The sequence below is a fragment of the Podarcis bocagei genome, assembly GCF_964188305.1.
Source record: "Podarcis bocagei genome assembly, chromosome: W".
Lineage (NCBI taxonomy): Eukaryota > Metazoa > Chordata > Lepidosauria > Squamata > Lacertidae > Podarcis > Podarcis bocagei.
The window spans coordinates 82,078,944-82,095,381 of record NC_138131.1 but is presented as its reverse complement, the minus strand read 5'-3'; the positions used below and the strand labels follow the sequence as shown (position 1 = coordinate 82,095,381).

General features: G+C 45.1%; 1 pseudogene across 1 annotated transcript in view; it reads left to right on the top strand.

Moving 5' to 3' along the window:
* Positions 1-13,006, top strand: part of LOC308578220 — a 38,125-nt pseudogene extending 25,119 nt beyond the window's left edge. Inside the window, exons 5-10 of the transcript in view lie at positions 718-858; positions 1,633-1,733; positions 6,223-6,376; positions 8,830-8,931; positions 9,776-9,955; positions 12,815-13,006. The product of the transcript in view is annotated as an uncharacterized misc_RNA (transcript). The remainder of the gene's footprint in view (positions 1-717; positions 859-1,632; positions 1,734-6,222; positions 6,377-8,829; positions 8,932-9,775; positions 9,956-12,814) is intronic.
* Positions 13,007-16,438: the final 3,432 nt, after the last annotated feature.

Here is a 16,438-nt window from a genome sequence, read left to right as displayed (position 1 = left end):
CATTGGTTTTGTCATATTTCCTGCTATCCTGCCAAAGAATTTAAATTTTCCCAATGTTCTTTTAGACCAGGCATGTCCAAAGTCCAGTTCAGGGGCCTAATCTGGCCCTCTGGTCGATTTAATCCGGCCCTCGTGGCGGTTTATTTACTAGGGCAAAACTTCCCCCCAAAAAGCTCAAGAACTTTAATCCTAAAAAAAGGTCAGCACCTCTGGGGTCAAATCCTTAAAAAAGGCTCAACAATTGTGGGGTTTTACTGTTAATATGCTTCTTCTTAATTGCATTTCACTATTAATATACTTCTTAATTGTATTTCAGTTCAACAATGACTTTGATAAAATACATCTTTTGTGACGTGCAGAAGGCTTGAGTTACCTATGAGGTGCAACAGTTACCATATAGCATATATTCAATATAAAAAACAGCAACAATTGGTTGTTGACAAAGGACAGCTGGCATATATATATAAAAGATATTAACTGATATGCATGCCATTCCAGATATAGCTATATAATCTCTACTGTTGGTAAGAGAAGAACTTTGGAGCAGGCATTTTCAAAAAAAGAGTTTTTTATGAACCGCTCTAATACCAAGTTACCGTCAGGAGCTGAGGGGCCGTATCAAACCTCAATCCAGCCATCACATCACAGAGCAGCCTTTTGGGCTCCTGTGAAAGACATACTAATATTCGTGTAAAAACTCTGTTTTGTGTTTCGAAGGTTGCCGAAGCCGAGGAATGCTACAATACAGCTCTCCGTTTATGTCCGACTCACGCGGATTCTCTTAATAACCTGGCGAACATCAAGCGAGAACAAGGGAATATCGAGGAGGCTGTCCGCCTCTACCGGAAAGCTCTTGAGGTACGTGCGTGGAGAATTACAACAATTAAATTGACATATAAGGGTTAGGCATGCGTACCCTGGACTCCTAGTCTGGGTCTTTTTAAAAATCGCCGATCAAATTTTTCTTGATCAATAACGGAAATAATGGTGAAGAAGTGAAAGTGAAGTAGCATTTTGAGGCTCGACAAAGCATGGTCCGATAAGTCCCTTTTGGAAGGAAGAGGGTCTGTCCCCCTTTTTATATTCCTAGGCCTCCTGGAATGACCAAAAATCTGCTTTTTCATCAGAAGAACAATGCAAGGTGTTAAGGAACGGTACAGAAATTGAAATAAAAGCTGGGCACATGCTGTTCTCTGTGTCGGCTGAGCTTGATCCCCTGACAGTCTTATTTTCTAACAGTATTTCCTATGCGTACGAAAAAGGCAGTTCATAGGCCCATTATTATTATTATTATTATTATTATTATTATTATTATTATTATTATTATTATTATTATCATTACCACAAATCATTCCAAACGGTGATTTATTTTGCAGCCAGCCCCTGCCACATTTGAGCATCAAAGAGGGGCTCTTTAAAATATGGCATTGGTCATTTGACAGTCTGATCTCCCAACAGTATTTCCTATGCATGCTAAAAAGGCAGTCCATAGGTTCCTCCTCCTCCTTAATTTTTGCAAGTCAATCCAAATGAGGATTTATTTCACGCCCACAACCTTTGAGCCTCAAAGAGCAGCCTCCGTCTCTTTAGAATGCTTCTCAGGGAAACTAAGAGTGAGCTTCTTCCCCGCAGGTCTTCCCGGAGTTTGCAGCTGCGCATTCAAATTTAGCCAGTGTTTTGCAACAGCAGGGGAAGCTCCAGGAGGCCCTCATGCACTACAAGGAGGCCATCAGGTGAGCTTCCAAAGCCATGGGGAAAATAGATTGAAAGAGCTCCTCCTTACTGTATTTTAATCTTTTGCTGGAAGCCGCCCAGAGTGGCTGGGTATAAATAATAAATTATTGTTGCTGTTGTTAATAATTATTATTACTCCTCATGCGCTGGTCTGGTGCCTGTGGGAAAGCTCTCCTCTTGTGGATAAAGCACTTTCTCTTTTTCTTTTAGGTTTTTTTATTTTTTATTTTTATTTTTATTTTATTTTTTGTCCCTTGAAGGACAGCCAAATTTAAATAACAATTCGACACACAGCTGCGAGGCATTTGCGAGCTTTTTTGCGGAGAAGGTCCTGTTGCTCCGCCATGACCTCCCTGCCAATTTGGATACAATAAAGGAACTGGAGGCCCCTCGACTGTCCTCGGGTCCAGTATTGGACCACTTTGACCGGATATCCCCAGCCGATGTGGACAGACTCCTCCGAGCTGGAAAGCCCACCACCTGTCCTCTTGACCTGTGCCCGTCCTGGCTGATTAGAGCGTGCCCAGACGAGGTGTGGGCCCCCCTGGGGGATATCATCAATTTGTCCCTTGGCACTGGGATATTCCCAGGGGAACTGAAGGAGGCAGTGGTGTGTCTGCTCTTAAAGAAAACATCATTAGATCCTTTAGATCTATCCAATTACCGCCCGGTTTCGAATCTTCCATTCCTGGGTAAGGTGATTGAGAGAGCGGTTGCTGAACAGCTTGGTAGGTTTCTGGATGAAACATCTGCTCTCGATCCATTCCAGTCCGGCTTCCGCGCTGGTCATGGGACCGAGACGGCTCTGGTCGCCCTAACAGATGATCTCCGCAGGCAGCTGGATCGAGGCGGGTCGGGGCTGCTGATTCTTCTAGACCTGTCAGCAGCCTTCGACATGGTCGATCACGAACTTCTGGACCACTGCCTTGCCGACGTGGGGATCCAGGGCACAGTCCTTCAATGGCTGCGCTCGTTTCTCTCCGGTCGGGGACAGAGGGTGGCGCTTGGGGGGGGGGAATTGTCATCGCGCCACTCCTTGGTGTGTGGAGTGCCTCAGAGTGCGATACTCTCCCCGATGCTTTTTAACATCTTTATGCGCCCCCTCGCCCAGCTTGTCCGGAGTTTTTGGCTGGGTTGCCATCAGTATGCCGATGACACCCAACTCTATCTGTTGATGGATGGCCATCCTTACTCGGCCCCAGATACACTGACCAGATGTCTGGAAGCTGTGGCTGGATGGTTACGTGGGAGCCGGTTGAAGTTAAATCCTTCGAAGACAGAGGTCCTCTGGCTGGGACGGAGCGATATGGGATTGAGGGGGCAACTCCCATCTCTTGCATGGGTGCAATTAGTGCCAGCATCGTCCGTTAAGAGTTTGGGTGTAATCTTCGACACCTCCCTTTCCATGGAGGCGCAGATTACAGCTATAACAAAGGCGGCATTTTTTCATCTCCGCCAAGCTAAGCAGTTGGCTCCTTATCTCTCTCACCCTGACCTAGCCACTGTGATCCACGCGACGGTCACCTCCAGACTGGATTATTGTAACTCGCTCTACGTGGGGCTGCCCTTGAGACTGACCCAGAAACTCCAGCGGGTGCAGAATGCCGCGGCGAGACTCCTTACGGGGTCTTTGCTGCGAGATCATATCCATCCGGTGCTGTACCAGCTGCACTGGCTCCCGGTGGAGTACAGGATCAGGTTTAAGGTGCTGGTTTTAACCTTTAAAGCCCTATACGGCCTAGGACCCTCGTACCTATGGGACTGCCTCTCCTGGTATGTCCCACAGAGAAATTTACGGTCTGCAAATAAAAACACCCTAAAGATCCCAGGTCACAGAGAGGTTAGGTTGGCCTCAACTAGAGCCAGGGCTTTCTCGGCTGCGGCTCCAATCTGGTGGAACGCTCTGTCACAAGAGACTAGGGCCCTGTGGGACCTGACATCCTTCCGTAGGGCCTGCAAGACAGAGCTGTTCCACCAGGCCTTTGGTCAGGGCGCAGACTGACTCCCTCCTCTGGCAACCTGCACAGAATTTTGCTTGATGGTTGCCATTAATTTGATTTTAATTTGATTTAATTAATTTTATAATGAATGTTTTAAAATGTTGGACTATTTTGATTGTTGTTAGCCGCCCTGAGCCCGGCTTCGGCTGGGGAGGGCAGGATATAAATATTATTATTATTATTATTATTATTATTATTATTATTATTATTATTATTATTATTATTATTATTCAGTTTTTTTATTTTATCATTTTATTTCCATACACTCCAAACATTTTCAATATATACAATACTGGGATTATACAAACCCCTTGGACTCTCCCCCACCCCCCACCCCCCGTTTCCATATTTTGCCATCTTTTCTTGCATGTAATTACAATGATTCGTTCTATTCCATTTCCTTATTTGCTACTTTGGCTTCATCAATGTTATATCAATCCTGCCTGTGGAAAACCATCTAATTCGATTTTAATTTGATCCTGATTTGTTTTTAGGAGGTAATTTAATTATTGTTTGATTTTATACTAATGTTATATATTTGATGTTAGCTGCCCTAAGACCGGTTTCGGCCAGGGAGGGCGGGATACAATTATTATTATTATTATTATTATTATTATTATTATTATTATTATTATTATTATTATTATTATTTCTAAATATGTATCTTTAAGGTATTCAATAAATTTTTCCCATTCTTGTTTAATTTTTTTATATATATAAATAGTTTTTATTAAGTTTTAGCATTTTATATTCAACACAAACATCATTCTTGCAGACAGCATAGATGAATCCCAATCTCCCCCAGCTTCCCTCTTCTGGTTTTTTAAATATTTACTTCTCCTGCCTATCTCATTCTCCCTTAATTTTGCCATCTTTGAACTAACGATGGTTATATCCTTAAGGTTTTTGCACCATGCTTTTTCACATTTCATCTTCATTATTTTCCCCATTTTGTCCTTTTAACTTTTTTCTTTGCTTAAATTTCCTATCATCTTGATGTCTGATCTTCACAGTCATTTTGATAATCCACTCTTCTTTTGTTGGGACCTTCTCTTCCTTCCACATCCGGGCTAAGAACATTCTGGCATAAATAGAATACACTGTCTTTTTAGGTCTCTTGGTATTTCTTCACCCGTTAAACCTATTAGAAAGGCTTCTGGTTTTTACACAAATGTTCTCTCCCCCCCCCCCCAGTTAATTATACAGTGGTACCTTGGTTCTCAAACTGAATGTGTTCCAAAACCAAGGTGCATTTTCCCATAGAAAGTCATGCAAAACGGATTAATCCGTACCAGACTTTGAAAAACAATCCCTAAAACAGCCATTTAACATGAATTTTACTATCTAACGAGACCACTGATCCCTAAAATGAAAGCAGTCATCCATGTACTGTACTCTAAAATAAATACAACAGTCTTGTAAATGATAAAAATGAAAATTATTTTTTTTCCTCACCTGCACTGATGATAGTCATTGTTCGGATGGGGACCGGGGCTTCTATCCGTTTCTGCAATCACACAATCAATCAATCAATCAATCAATCAATCAGTAACTAAACTGGGATCCGCACAGTCGCAAAAACAAATGAACCAAAAAAGCCTCCGAAACAAAAACACCACATAAATTGCAAAAACCAAAGCACCAAACTTAATCTGTTCCCGAAGTCTGTTTGATTGGTGCAGGCGCCCCAGAAAGAATAGCTGACAGCCAAATTTGATGTTTGGCTTCCGAAAAACGCCTGGAAACTGGAACACTTTTTCTGGGTTTTCGGCATTTGGGAACCAAAGCGTTTGAGTAGTAGTAATAATAATAATAATAATTTGTTTTTGTTTGTATCCCACCCTCGCCGGCCAAGGCTGGGCTCAGAGCAGCTAACATCATAAAAACAACACAACGAGCCTAAAAGCAGACATCAAGTAATTCAAATAAAAATTAATTCAGACAAGTTAAAATCCGGGCAGGTGGCAATTATTAGGGTGGAATTGAGAGTGATTAATAATTGCCAGAATTGAGGAGCATGGAATTTCCCAAAAGGAAAGTGCTGCTTGTCCGTATGAAGAGGATGCCACAATGCTGAACCTTTCTGTATAAAAAACCTTCTGTATAAAGAAACCTGTATAAAAAACATTTGAGAACCAAGGTCTCACTGTCTCACATGACCACTAGGGTGGTTCATAAAAAAACACTTTTTTGAAGATGCCTGCTCCCAAGGTCTTATCTTACTACACTAGGGATTATATAGCTATATCTGAAATTTTGTGCATATCAGTTAATATCTCAACCCTCCATGAAAATAGCTGTTTTCTTGGACGTTTTCCTATTTTGTGAAGGCTTTGGAGAAGGCATTTTTAAAAAAAGTTTTTTTAATGAACTGCCCTAAAGACCACCGTATAGGATAGAAAGAGCCTTCTTGACCCTTACATTTCCAGCGTAACTTCAGAGTATTTTTGTACCAAAATGGCACTTTTTCTCTCCCCCTCCATGTCAGAATCAGCCCCACTTTTGCAGACGCCTATTCCAACATGGGGAACACCTTGAAGGAAATGCAAGACGTCCAGGGAGCTCTGCAATGCTACACAAGAGCAATCCAGATAAATCCTGCGTTTGCCGATGCCCACAGCAACCTCGCTTCCATCCATAAGGTAAGCTTTGTGTCTCTGCTAAATCTATTTAAAAAAAACAACTGGGGGGGGGGCAGCAGGGGAATCTTAGTTTTTACAAAAGGAAAACAACTGGCAAAAGCCGTCCCAAACCGAGATGGGGCACAAAAAGAAAAAGGGGAGAATTGGAATTTATGCTGGAAGTGTGAGGAGGCAGAGGGCACACCGATACGTTTATGGTGGGGCTACAGAAACGTTAAAAAATTCATGAGGAAATAAAAAAGATGATCAGAATTAATTTAGAGGGGAAAACCAGAGGCATATTTACTGAGTATAAGAGGTAAAGAAATACCACAAGATGGGAAGATATTATTCTTATACGCGACAGCTGCAGCAAGGCTACTCCTTGCACAAAACTGGAACAGGAAATATATACCCACAAAGGATGACTGGATAAAGAAACTAATTGAATTTATAGAACTGGCAAGGTCAAGTGCAGTAATAAGGTACCAATCAAACTGGAAAATAAAAATATAATGGAAATGGTTTGAAGATTATGTGTTCAAGTACTGCTCAAAAACTAACATGTTGATATGTTTGGTTTAATGTTTGTAAATCTGGTTTATAATAATAATAAATAGTAAGTTAAAAGAGTTAAGAAATATAAATTTAGATAAAAATTGCAATGTGAATGTGAGTGAAGGAAGTCACGTGGGTATTTGGGTAAATGCTGAGTTGTGTATAGGGTTAGATGTGGGGAATCCATATATGTAATGTATAGTGTTGAAAATGTACGGCAACTAGCATGTAAAATGAAATCAAAAATAAATAAATAAATAAATAGGGGGGAAATAAAAATGGCAATGTGAAATATTATATAGGAGGGTGAGGGGCGGTGGAGGGAAGCCACAAGGGTGGTTTTAATGTCTGAAATTTTGGGTGGTAGGGTAATACGAATTTTGTTTTGTGTCTATGTGTTTGTTTGTAAATAATTTTTTTAAAAGGAAAATGAAAAAATTGCTATTTTTACTTTGAAATAAAAATGGGGGGGAGGTCTTATACGGGTGATTGGGTGGGTGAATGGCTCATTTTCTTAAATTTGAGCCCCCCCAAATAGAGGGTGGCTTATATAGACGGAAAGTATGGTGGAGTTCCACACCCAAAAATCTCATTGTGACTTCCAATCACCCCTACGTCACATTTCCGATGGCGCCCTTTTGCTCGTCTCTCCTAGATCTCAAAATGCATTGGTTTTGTCATATTTCCTGCTGTCCTTTGTCAATCCACACCTGCCAAAGAATTTAAATTTTCCCAACATTTTTTTTTAGACCACACATGTCCAGCGTGTGGCCGGGGAGCGTAACCTGGTTTACTTACTGGGGCAACCCCCCCCCCCCAAATGCTCAACAACTTCAATCCTAAAAAGAGCTCAACAACCTTGGGGTTAAATCCTAAAACAGCTCAACAAATTTGCCCCGCCCTCATGTCAAATCTGGCCCTCTTTGGGAAAATTTGGGCACCCCTGTAAATTTAGACAATACAGTCCTATCTCGGGTTAAATATGCTTCAGGATGAATATTTTTGGGTTGCGCTCCGCAGTGACCCAGAAGTAACGGAGCACGTTACTTGCGGGTTTCGCCGCATGCACAGACCCTCAAAATGATGTCATGCGCAGAAGCGGCGAATTGCGACGTGCAGATGCGGGTTGCATTCGCTTCAGGATGCGAACGGGGCTCCGGAACGGATCCCATTCACATCCAGAGGTACCACTGTACTCTGCAAGTGTCCTGTTCTCTATGAAATGTTTCTTCCAAAACCTCTCGTAATTCTGCCTGTATTATAATCTTGCTAATTCTGCGTATTTTAGCCTTTTTGCTAGCTACGCCAACTTAGTAGGGATGGGATTCTCCTTTCCATCCTTTGTCTGTTAAGATTCTCGCTGCGGCTATTGTAGACACTGTGACTTGCCATTGTTTTATAACCATTTATTGTAACATTTATTCTATGATCAATTACAATAATCATTCATTGTAATATTCATTTATTGTACGATTAATTACAATTTATTGTAATTGTTAAGAGTAGGTTTCTATTGAATTTTTACATGCTGATACTCAATATTATTCTATAGCATGGGGAGGCAAACTACGGCCCCATGGCCTTCTCAATCTAGCCGGGAGTCGGCATGTTTTGACACAAGTATAATGTGTCCTTTTATTTAAAATGCACCTCTGGGTTATTTGTGGGACATAGGAATGCGTTCCTTTTTCCCCCTCCCCAAAATCTAGTCTGGCCCCCACAAGGTCTAAGGGACAGTGGACGGCCCCCTGCTGAAAAAGTTTGCCGACCCCTGTTCTATTCCAATGATTGTTGAATGTTACTTTATAAGTCTACCAGGTGTGGATCATCGTGCCTTCTGTCTGTTCTTCATCTTTGGTTTTGATGGTTGAGAAAAAAAGCTAGTGGCAATTGCTGAAATATCCCTCCCTTTCTAGGATTCCGGAAACATCCCAGAGGCAATTGCTTCGTATCGCACCGCCTTGAAACTGAAGCCGGATTTTCCTGACGCTTACTGCAACCTGGCGCACTGTTTGCAGGTGAGGCAGAGTTTTAAGGGCCAACACTCCCAGGGTTTCCGGCATTTGGGAACCGAGGCGTTTGAGTCCCAAGGTACCACGGTAATGGTAAAAGCGTCACCTAATTCAGGAATTGTCCAATGTCACTTTAGAGACCAACTCAGTTTGTTCTGTGTCTAAGCTTTCATGTGCAGGCAGACTTATTCAGATACACTGAAGCGGAAGTCCCCACACCCTGATATTTAGAGGGAGGGTGGGGCGGGGTATTTCTCTGAACGGTAGTAGGACTCAATCGGTATGGTCAACCTGTGGACGACTGTGTCTCATTACATATCCTAAAACTATTTCAGGTCATCTGTGTACCATCCCTTGTTTTTTCAGTCATTCACAGTTGCCAGCAGGTGGACCATACCCATTGACTCCTACTACCCTTCGGAGAAAAACCCCAACTCACCCTCCCACTATATATCAGGGTCTGGGGGCTTCTCCTTACTCTTATATAGCAGGGTCTGGGGACTTCTCCCTCTGTATATCAGGGTCTGGGGACTTCCGCTTCAGTGTATCTGAAGAAGTGTGCATGCACACAAAAGCTTATATCAGGCATCCCCAACCTGCGCCCCCCCCCCGATGTTTTGGCCTACAACTCCCATGATCCCTAGCTAACAGGACCAGTGGTCGGGGATGATGGGAATTGTAGTCTAAAACATCTGGAGGGCCGAAGGCTTGGGGTGCCTGGCTTATACCAAGAACAAACTTTGTTGGTCTCTAAGGCACTACTGGACAATTTTAATATATTTTGACTTCATCAGACCAATACGGCTACCTACCTGAATCTAGAACCCTGGTTTTCTTTGCCCCCTTTCAGATCGTCTGTGATTGGACCGATTATGACGAGAGAATGAAGAAGCTTGTCAGTATTGTGGCTGACCAGCTGGAGAAGAACCGGCTCCCTTCGGTGCACCCGCATCACAGCATGCTGTATCCACTGTCTCACGGCTTCCGAAAGGCTATTGCCGAGAGACATGGGAACCTTTGCCTGGACAAGGTGGGTCTATGCTGTGAAGAGGTGTGCGCCGCTCCGTTCCGTCAGAGTTTGAATGCTTTCATGTTGGCTTTGGATATATAATAATATATAATAATTTATTATTTCTACCCTGCCCATCTGTCTGGGTATCCTCAGCCACTCTGGGTGGCTGCCAACCAAATATTAAAAACACAAGACAGCATTAAATATTTAAAAACTTCCCTAAACAGGGCTGCCTTCAGATGTCTTTTAAAAGTGAGATAATTGCTTATTTCTTTGACATCTGATGGAAGGGCGTTCCACAGGGCGGCCGTCACCACGAGAAGGCCCTCTGCCTGCTTCCCTGTAACTTGGCTTCTTGCAGGGAGGGAAGCGCCAGAAGGCCCTCGGGAGAGGGACCCCGGTGTCCGGGGTGGAGATGCTCCTTCAGGTCTACTGGGCCGAGGCCATTGAGGGCTTTCAAGGTCAGCACCGACACTATGAATTGTGCTTGGAAACGTACTGGGAGCCAAAGCAGATCTCTTGGGACCGGTGGTATGTGGTCTCAGTCAGACTGGATTTAAATCCTTTATTTTACAGAAAGGTTTGATCTTGCTGGCATCCTCTTAATATTGACAACCAGAGGAAAGTTTCATCTGCTGGGCTGTTTAGGGCTTTCAAGGTCAGCACCAACACTTTGAATTGTGCCCGGAAACGTACTGGGAGTCAATGCAGGTCTTTCAAGACTGGTGTTATGTGGTCTCTGCGGCTGTTCACGGCCCCCAGTCTGGCTACCACATTCTGGATTAATTGCAGTAAGGTAGCCCCACATAGAGCGCATTGCAGTCGTCCAAGCTGGAGATAACAAGAGCATGCGTGTCAGGGCTGCCACTCAGTCCCAGCTCACATAGGACCACGTTAGCCAGCGTTCAGGTTAAAAGAGTCTTTATTGGATTACAGGTTCCATTTCCAAACTGCAATGTGCAGCCCTACTTCTTCTAGGTCAGACCGGCGAAGACCCGTCTGAGTCTCCGCCTCTAGCACACCAGCTTAATACCCTAGCCTTGCTCCACCTCCTGCGCCTTTCCTTCCGTCTCTGGGTCCTTCTGCCCCCCGGGGTCTCTTCTTTCCTACTCTCTTCTGACGCGGACCCCCCTGACCCTTCCGCCTCCTTGCGGCGGGCTTTGGGACCTGGCTCACTCTCTGGGCTGCTTACTGCGCCAGCTTCCGCTACATTTGAACTTGGCGCGCGCGCCCAACTCTCTACCTTCCTCTTGATCGTTTCGTCGCTCCCCGAGGTGGGCGTGACTACTCCTGACTCATGCCCTCCCTCCTTCTGAAAGCTTCCGGAACCCGATATCTGGTCCCCTTTCTCCCTGCTGCTCCCGGCTGGGTACGTGGGTCCCGATCTCCAACTGCTGCTCTCTGATCCCTCTCTGGACCCTTCTTCCTGGGGTGTCCCCCTGCTTTCCCCCCTTGCTCTGACCGCTGGCGCTCCCTTCTGGGAATCCTCGGACTCACTGGACAGGCTCGGTGATCTCGGTTCGTCATCCCCACTCATCTTTCCTTCGTATTCCTCCCCCTCGCTCTCTGTCTCCTCCCTTCTCTGCGTCTCTGCTCCTGAACCCCTGACAATGCGCCACTCTGGCAAGAGAGTCCGTGGGCAGGGAGGGTCTTATCCTGCATCCCAGATAGAGCTGCCCTGGACACAGAACAGACCTGTGCCTCCATGGGTCCAAAATGACCCCCAGACTGTGCAGCTGGTCCTTCAGGGGCACAGTTGCCCCGTTCAGGACCAGGGAGTCCCCCCCACCCGCCCACACACCACAGAACTTCAGTCTTGTCAGGATTCAACCTCAACCAGTTAGCTGCCATCCATCCTCCAACCGCCTCGAGGCACCCGCGCAGGAACTCCACCGCCTTTGCCGGCTCTGATTTGAAAGAGAGGTAGAGCTCTCTATCAGGCTTCCTCAACCTTGGCCCTCCTGATGCTTTTGGCCTACAGCTCCATGGTCCCTAGCTAGCAGGTCTAGTGGTCAGGGATGATGGGCACTGTAGTTTGAAAACAGCTGGAGGGCCAAGGTTTAGGAAGCCTGCTCTGTATTGGCGCCAATGGCTGTTAAGCGAAAAAATTCCAGGGTGAGTGACTCCTTGACAGCCTAGCTCACCGGGGCACTTGTCCCCCATGGGTCCATGCTGTCAGTAAAAGGAGGAAGTCCCAGCCCGGTAATTTGGAGCAAAACAGTGGTCAGTAGACCATGATTCTTACTGTTGCACCACAGGTCTGCCCAGGAGTAAGAACCCCGAGCATGGGGCAATGTCAACTTTTAAAACTTCCTTCTTCCCCCCAGAATACACTTCAAGCAGCATCGTTGATACATCATCACTACATCACTAGCACATCACAAATGAGGAGGGGTATACAAGGGTTATGCATTCACTATGAGGTCCCTTTATCAGACCCCTTAAATCTCCATCACTGAAAGAACAATAAAACTCTTGACACGTCCTTTCCCACTGGACTTGTCTGGAGATGGGCATTCAGAACACCTGCCTTGCTAAACTGCCTTGGCAGATGTCTATGGTTGCCCCCTTGGTCCCTCCCTCGGTGGGGTGCCGTGTATGTGCTCTCAGGCTTGGGGAATTCTGGCGGGATGCCCTGTTCCTGCTGCCTACATGACTTCCTGCTTCTTGGCTCATGGAGGGAGGTGGAGCCCAAATTCGTTCAAATGGCGGAATGAGGAGAGTCGGTTAAAGCATAGATTTTCTGCGTGTCTTTCTTGGGCTGTCAAGTCAAAGGTATGTATATTTGTAACATTGGAACAACTTCAAAGATGTGGCCTCATGTCCCCCACCCCCATGTCATTTCCGTAACCCGGCTTTCTTGAATCCCCTTGCTAGATCAACGTGCTCCACAAGCCGCCTTACGAGCACCCCAAGGACCTGAAAGGCAGTGAGGGCCGGCTCCGCGTTGACTACCTGAGCTCTGACTTTGGGAACCACCCCACCTCCCATCTCATGCAGTGAATCCCAGGCATGCACAATTCGGACAAATTTGAGGTGAGGTGCACAAGAGGGCAGCTGTGTGAGTAGCTCAGGCGGCAGAGCGCTGAGACTCTGAATCTTGGGGTCATGGGTACGAGCCCCACGTTGGGCCAAACGAATGAATACAGCCTAGGACCGCCTCTCCACGGAGGATCTAACAGTCTGCAAATAAAAAAAATGTTAGAGGTCCTGGGCTTCAGGGAGATTAGGCTGGCCTCGACCAGGGCCAGGGCCTTTTCAGCCTTGGCCCCGGCCTGGTGGAACTCTCTGCCACAAGAGATCAGAACCCTGTGGGATCTGACATCTTTCTGCAGGGCCTGTAAGATGGAGTTGTTCCGCCGGGCCTTTGGTTCAACCTGACTCCCCTTCTCTTTTTGTGTAAGGACTAGTATGAAAGAGGCCTCCCAGTGTTCTCACAGGCCCATATAAGAGTTGGGCCTGATGAGCGTTTACTGTTCCCAACCCTAATCCTGCGGAAAGCCATCTAATTGGATTTGAATTTGATCCTGGCTTGTTTTCAGGAGGTAATTTCGTTATTGCTTGATTTTATACCAGTGTTACATATTTGGTGTTAGCCTCCTTGAGCCCGGTTTCGGACGGGGAGGGCAGGATACAAATAAAAGTTTTTTTTATTTTTTATTTATTATTATTATTATTATTATTATTATTATTATTATTATTATTATTATTATTATTATTATCATCATCATCATCATTCTCATTATCCTCTTAATTTGCATCAGCCCTTGGTTGTAGCAATAAAACAACGAGATGATCTGCAAGGAATAGAAATGAAAAATCAATGATATCAAATACATTTGAGGGTTTTGAATCGAGAGTGGACCTTATTCTGACTGCCCCAGCTCAAAACCCGGCCGCCTTTGCCGTCACCTGCTCCTCTTGATCTGCCAAGAGAGGACTCTGGGGTAGTGGTTGGGCAACCCGGAACAGGCAATAAAGGAGGGGTAATCATCTCACGACAAACCTAGACAGCATCTTAAAAAGCAGAGACACCACCTTGCCAACAAGGTCAGTATAGTAAAAGCTATGTTTTCCCAGTAGTGATGTATGGAAGTGAGAGCTGGACCATAAAGAAGGCTGATCGCCGAAGAATTGATGCTTTTGAATTATGATGCTGGAGGAGACTCTTGAGAGTCCCATGGACTGCAAGAAGATCAAACCTATCCATTCTGAAGGAAATCAGCCCAGAGTGCTCACTGGAAGGACACATCCTGAAGCTGAGGCTCCAAGACTTTGGCCACCTCATGAGAAGAGAATCATAGAATCATAGAGTTGGAATAGACCACAAGGGCCATCGAGTCCAACCCCCTGCCAAGCAGGAAACACCATCAGAGCACTCCTGACATATGGTTGTCAAGCCTCTGCTTAAAGACCTCCAAAGTAGGAGACTCCACCACACTCCTTGGCAGCAAATTCCACTGTCAAACAGCTCTTACTGTCAGGAAGTTCTTCCTAATGTTTAGGTGGAATCTTCTTTCTTGTAGTTTGGATCCATTGCTCCGTGTCCGCTTCTCTGGAGCAGCAGAAAACAACCTTTCTCCCTCCTCTATGTGACATCCTTTTATATATTTGAACATGGCTATCATATCACCCCTTAACCTCCTCTTCTCCAGGCTAAACATTCCTCATAAGGCATCGTTTCCAGGCCTTTGACCATTTTGGTTGCCCTCCTCTGGACACGTTCCAGTTTGTCAGTGTCCTTCTTGAATTGTGGTGCCCAGAACTGGACACAATACTCTAGGTGAGGTCTGACCAGAGCAGAATACAGTGGCACTATTACTTCCCTTGATCTAGATGCTATACTCCTATTGATGCAGCCCAGAATTGCATTGGCTTTTTTAGCTGCTGCGTCACACTGTTGGCTCATGTCAAGTTTATGGTCAACCAAGACTCCTAGATCCTTTTCACATGTACTGCTCTCAAGCCAGGTGTCCCCCATCTTGTTTTTGTGCCTCTCATTTTTTTTGCCCAAGTGTAATACTTTACATTTCTCCCTGTTAAAATTCATCTTGTTTGTTTTTGCCCAGTTCTCTAATCTGTCAAGGTCGTTTTGAAGTGTGATCCTGTCCTCTGGGGTGTTAGCCACCCCTCCCACTTTGGTGTCATCTGCAAATTTGATCAGGATGCCCTTGAATCCATCATCCAAGTCGTTGATAAAGATGTTGAATAAGACCGGGCCCAAGACAGAACCCTGTGGCACCCCACTAGTCGCTCTTCTCCAGGATGAAGAGGAACCATTGATGAGAATCCTTTGGGTTCGGTCAGTCAGCCAGTTACAAATCCACTGAGTGGTAGCATAGTCAAGACCGCATTTTACCAGCTTCTTTACAAGAATATCATGGGGCACCTTGTCAAATGCCTTGCTGAAATCAAGGTAGGCTACATCCACTGCGTTCCCTTCATCTACCAGGCTTGTAATTCTGTCAAAAAAGGAGATCAGGTTAGTCTGACATGACTTATTTTTCAGAAATCCATGCTGACTATTGGTATCACAGCATTCCTTTCTAGGTGCTCACAGACTGTTTGCTTAATGATCTGCTCCAGAATCTTCCCTGGTATTGATGTCAGACTGACTGGGCGGTAATTATTTGGGTCCTCTCTTTTCCCCTTTTTGAAAATAGGGACAACATTTTCCCTCCTCCAGTCTGCCGGGACTTCGCCTGTTCTCCAGGAATTCTCAAAGATGACTGCCAGTGGTTCTGAGATCACATCTGCCAGTTCTTTTAATACTCTTGGATGCAGTTCATCTGGCCCTGGAGACTTGAATACATCTAAACTAGCCAAGTATTCTTGTACTATCTCCTTAGTTATTCTGGGCTGTGTTTCCTTTGCTGAATCATTTGCTCCAAATTCTTCAGGTCGGGCATTGTTTTCTTTATCGGAGAAGACTGAGGCAAAGAAGGCATTGAGGAGTTCAGCCCTTTCTGTGTCCCCTGTTTGCATTTCACCATCTTCTCCTCTGAGTGACCCCACTGTTTCTTTGTTCTTCCTTTTGCTACGAACATACCCATAAAAGCCTTTTTTGTTGCTTTTAACCTCTCTAGCCAGCCTGAGTTCATTCTGTGCTTTAGCTTTTCTGACTTTGTGTCTACACGTGCTGGCTATTTGTTTGAATTCCTCTTTGGTGGTTTCCCCCCTTTTCCAGTTTTTGTACACATCCTTTTTTAATCTTAACTCAGTTAAAAGTTCTTTAGATAGCCACCCTGGCTTCTTTAGGCACCTTCCATGTTTCAGTCTCATTGGTATTGCCTGACGTTGTGCTTTTACTATCTCCCTCTTAACAAACTCCCAGCCATCATGAACTCCCTTTCCTTTTAGTATTACTGTCCATGGGATCTCACCCAGCATTTCCTGGATTTCCTGGAAAAGACCCTGGTGTTGGGAAAGATGGAGGGCACAAGGAGAAGGGGACAACGGAGGACGAGATGGTGGGACAGTGTTCTCGAAGCTACCAGCATG